Source organism: Piliocolobus tephrosceles, unplaced genomic scaffold (assembly GCF_002776525.5).
Source record: "Piliocolobus tephrosceles isolate RC106 unplaced genomic scaffold, ASM277652v3 unscaffolded_10116, whole genome shotgun sequence".
Taxonomy (NCBI): domain Eukaryota; kingdom Metazoa; phylum Chordata; class Mammalia; order Primates; family Cercopithecidae; genus Piliocolobus; species Piliocolobus tephrosceles.
This window is the reverse complement of record NW_022291107.1, coordinates 1-4,980: the sequence shown is the minus strand read 5'-3', so window position 1 is coordinate 4,980 and position 4,980 is coordinate 1. Positions and strand designations below refer to the sequence as shown.

Below are 4,980 nucleotides of genomic sequence, written 5' to 3'. Positions count from 1 at the left end.
TAGGTTTTTTTTTTTTTTTTTTTTTTTTTGAGGCAGAGTCTCACTCTGTCGACCGGGATGGAGTACTGTGGCCGGATCTCAGCTCACTGCAAGCTCCGCCTCCCGGGTTCACGCCATTCTCCTGCCTCAGCCTCCCCGAGTAGCTGGGACTACAGGCGCCCGCCACCTCGCCCGGCTAGTTTTTGTATTTTTTAGTAGAGACGGGGTTTCACCGTGTTAGCCAGGATGGTCTCGATCTCCTGACCTCGTGATCCGCCCGTCTCCGCCTCCCAAAGTGCTGGGATTACAGGCTTGAGCCACCGCGCCCGGCCTCATTAGGTTTAATAAATAAAATTAGGCCGGGTGTGGTGGCTCATGCCTGTAATCTCAACACTTTGGGAGGCCGAGGCGGATGGATCACGAGGTCAGGAGATCAAGACCATCCTGGCCAACATGGTGAAACCCTGTCTCTACTAAAAAAAACTACGAAAATTAGCTGGGCGTGGTGGCGCATGCCCATAATCCTAGCTATTCAGGAGGCTGAGGCAGGAGAATCGCTTGAACCAGTGAGTCAGAGGTTGCAGTGAGCCGAGATCGTGCCACTGTACTCCAGCCTGGGAACAGAGTGAGACTCTGTCTAAAAATATAAATAAATAAATAAATAAAATTAATATTTACAAGTAGTTATTATTATTGAGATTCCATACGGTGTGTACGTTATGAATTATATTTGTAACTTCTCTGAGTCTCTGTTAATTGCAAGTCTGTGTAATCACAACATGTATCTCTGATGGTTGTTGAGAGCTTGGAAGATAAACACACAAGTTCTTGGGCACATGAAGACTGTTTCAGAGCCCTGGAATTACACATACCTGAGTTTTAAATCCAGCTCTGTCACATCCTAGCTGAATGGCCTTGGGCAAGTGGCTTAACTTTATGAAATCATGTAGGCAAAATCCTTACAAGAGTTGGAACACAGTAAGCCCACAGTACGCTGTTGATAATATCACTCCCAGGTTCTGCTGCCATCATTCGTGGGAAAGTCAATGACTGGGAGGCAGAGGCTGGAAGATCCATTCAGCCCAAGAGTTCAAGGCCAGCCTGGGAAACACTGAGAACTTGTTTCTAAAAAAAATTAACTGGGCATGGTGGTGCACATCTGTAGTCCCATATGCTTGGGAGGCTGAAGCAGAAGAATTACCTGATCCCAGGAGTTCCAGGCTGCAGTAAGCTAGGATAGGCTGCAGTAAGCTAGGATTGCACCACTGTACTTCAGGCTAGGTCACAGAGGGAGACCCAGTCTCAAAAAAAAAAGAAAGAAAAAAGAAAAAAAAGTCAATGAGGACTGGAATTCTTTTTTTTTTTTTTTTTTTTGAGACGAAGTCTCACCCTGCCGCCCAGGCTGGAGTGCAGTGGCATGATCTCGGCTCACTGCAAGTTCACACCATTCTCCTGCCTCAGCCTCCCGAGTAGCTGGGACAACAGGCGCCCGCCACCACGCCCAGCTAATTTTTTTGTATTTTTTTTTAGTAGAGACGGGGTTTCACCGCGTTACCCAGGATGGTCTTGATCTCCTGACCTTGTGATCCGCCGGCCTCGGCCTCCCAAAGTGCTGGGATTACAGGTGTGAGCCACCGCGCCCGGCGTGGAATTCTTATATATTTAGTTCAACAATTGGTTTTTGTTGTTGTTGTTTTTGAGATGACTGAGTCTCGATTTGTCACCCAGGCTGGAGTGCAGTGGCATGATCTCGGCTCACTGCAACCTCTGCCTCCCGGATTCAAGCCATTCTCCCATTCTCCTGCCTCAGCCTCCCAAGTAGCAGGGATTACAGGTGCATGCCACCACACCCAGCTAATTTTTTTTTTTTTTTTTTTTTAGACGGAGTCTTGCTCTGTCGCCCAGGCTGGAGTGCAGTGGCCGGATCTCAGCTCACTGCAAGCTCCGCCTCCCGAGTTCACGCCATTCTCCTGCCTCAGCCTCCCGAGTAGCTGGGACTACAGGCGCCCGCCACCTGGCCCGGCTACTTTTTTGTATTTTTTTAGTAGAGACGGAGTTTCACCGGGTTAGCCAGGATGGTCTCCATCTCCTGACCTCGTGATCCGCCCACCTCGGCCTCCCAAAGTGCTGGGATTACAGGCTTGAGTCACCACGCCCAGCCAATTTTTGTATTTTCAATAGAGACAGGGAGTCACCATGTTAGCCAGTTTGGTCTTGAATTCCTGACCTCGTGATCCACCCACCTTGGCCTCCCAAAGTGCTGGGATTACAGGCATGAGGTACCACACCCAGCCTGTTGCTTTTTAATTTGAGACAGAGTCTCACTTTGTCACCCATGCTGGAGTGCAGTGGTGCGATCTCAGCACACTGCAACCTACTCCTTCTGGGTTCAAGCGATTCTCCTGCCTCAGTCTCCCTAGAAGCTGGGATTATAGGCGCCCACCACCACACCTGGCTCATTTTTGTATTTTTACTAGACATAGGATTTCACCATGTTGGCCAGGCTGGTCTCAAACTCCTGACCTCAGGTGATCCGCTCGCCTTGGCCTCCCAAAGTGCTGGGATTACAGGTGTGAGCTACTGTACCTGGCTAGAATTCTTTTTTTTTTTTTTCTTTTTGAGACACAGTCTCACTCTGTCACCCAGGCTTGAGTGCAGTGGTGCGATCTAGGCTCACTGCAACCTCCGCCTCCCGGGTTCAAGCGATCCTCCTGCCTCAGTCTCACGAGTAGCTGGGACTACAGGTGCCTGTCACCATGCCCATCTAATTTTTGTATTTTTGGTAGAGACCAGGTTTCACCATGTTGGTCAGGCTGGTCTTGAACTCCTGATCTTGTGATCCGCCTGCCTCGGCCTCCCAAAGTGCTGGGATTACAGGCATGAGCCACTGTGCCTGGCTATGATTCTTGTATGTTTAGTTCAACAGTTTGTTTGTTTGTTTATTTGTTTCTTGAGACAGAGTCTTACTCTGTCACCAGGCTGGAGTGCAATGGCAAGATCTCAGCTCACTGCAATCTCTGCCTCCTGGGTTCAGGCGATTCTCCTGCCTCAGCCTCCTGAGGAGCTGGGATTACAGGCACACACCACTATACCCGGCTGATTTTTGTATTTTTAGTAGAGACAGGGTTTCACTATGTTGGCCAGGCTGGGCTCGAACTCCTGGCCTCAAGTGATCTGTGCCGGCCAGTCCAACAATTTAAAAAATTTTTCAGACCGGTCGCAGTGGCTCATGCCTGTAATCCTAGCACTTTGGGAGGCCAAAGCGGGTGGATCACGGGTCAGGAGTTTGAGACCAGCCTGACCAACATGGTGAAACCCCGTCTCTAGTAAAAATACAAAAATTAGCTGGGCGTAGTGGCGCACATCTTTAATCCCAGCTGCTCAGGAGGCTGAGGCAGGAGAATTGCTTGTATCTGGGAAGCGGAGGTTGCAGTGAGCCGAGATTGCATTACTGCACTCCAGCGTGAGTGACAGAACAAGACTGTGTCTCAAAAAAAAAAAAAAAATGTTTGGCTGGGCACGGTGGCTCACGCCTGTAATCCCAGCACTTTGGGAGGCCCAGGCGGGCAGATCACAAGGTCAGGAGTTCGAGACCAGCCTGGCCAACATGGTGAAACCTCGTCTCTACTAAAAACACAAAAATTAGCTGAGTGTGGTGGTGCACACCTGTAATCCCAGCTATTTGGGAGGCTGAGGTAGACAATTGCCGGAACCTGGGAGGCAGAGGTTGCAATGAGCTGAGTTTACACCACTGCCTACTAGCCTGGTCGACAGAGCAAGACTCCATCTCAAAAATAATAATAATTCCGACTGAGTTCCTTTCCTCATGGGGGCCCAGTGTGCAATGGCTGCAAACAGCAGCTTCGCTGGTAGTGATGCAGCCTGTTTGTTGTATGGGTTGCTCTAAGGGACCTTGGAGACAGTACTTTCAGATGGATGTTCATGTTTCTGACCTTGCACTACACCAGCGTAGGCTCCAAACAGGCATGCGAGGTGCCATTGGAAAGCCCCAGGGCACTGTGGCCAGGGTTCACATTGGCCAAGTTATGTCCATCCGCACCAAGCTGCAGAACAAGGAGCATGTGATTGAGGCCCTGTGCAGGGCCAAGTTCAAGCTCCCCAGCCGCCAGAAGATCCACATCTCAAAGAAGTGGGGCTTCACCAAGTTCAATGCCAATTAATTTGAAGACATGGTGGCTGAGAAGCGGCTCATCCCAGATGGGTCAAGTACGTTCCTAATCGTGGCGCTCTGGACAAGTGGCAGGCCCTGCACTCATGAGGGCTTCCACTGTGCTGCCCCCTCTTAGTACTCACCAATAAATTCTACTTCCTGTCCACCTAAAAAAAAAAAAATGCTTTCACTTCAATTACCCCTCTTTCTTACGTACTTTGTCTGTTATTTTAGTTTTATCCTGATTCCCTCAATAAACATTATTAGTATATTAAAATAATCATAATCATAATCATAATCATAATCATAATAAATTGTTCACTCCCCTCTGGATATGGCCCATATTCTGGGGACCCAGGAAGTTCTCCATTCTTACCTAGCCCTGGAGGAGGAGGAGAAACAGAGTAAAAAATAGACCCCTCTACACCACTGGGGTCAGTGGTTGGAAAGAAAGGGGAGGGACTTAAAGCTGGAGAAAACTAGAGTAGAATGTGAGGGCTAATATTAGAAGCAAGGAAGGTTGCAAGGAGGCAGATACCTCTGGATGGGGTTTTGAGGTAGAAATGGGATTTTTCTAGAAACAGACAATCATTTGGAGCTGAGGGAATTACAGGAGCCAAGGAAGGATGATGGGAAAGCACCTCGGGTGGACTTGATCTTTGTAGGAATTGGCAGGGAGCTCAGGGCACCAGGCAGGAAACACTTCTGAGAGGGCAGCTGGGATGGAGGCTGTTGGGAAAAGAAGAACCATGACTCTGTTTGCACTCTGCAGCAGAAGACGCCCAGGCTGGAGAAGCCAAGCTTTTCCCTTTTTCTTTTCTTTCTTTCTT

The 4,980-nt window shown here is 49.1% G+C and overlaps 1 non-coding gene across 1 annotated transcript; it reads left to right on the top strand.

Moving 5' to 3' along the window:
* Positions 1-3,773: 3,773 nt before the first annotated feature.
* On the top strand, positions 3,774-3,904 carry LOC111533514. Its single transcript, XR_002728890.1, has one exon. It is a non-coding gene; the product is annotated as a small nucleolar RNA SNORA70 (small nucleolar RNA).
* The last annotated feature ends 1,076 nt before the right edge of the window (positions 3,905-4,980 follow it).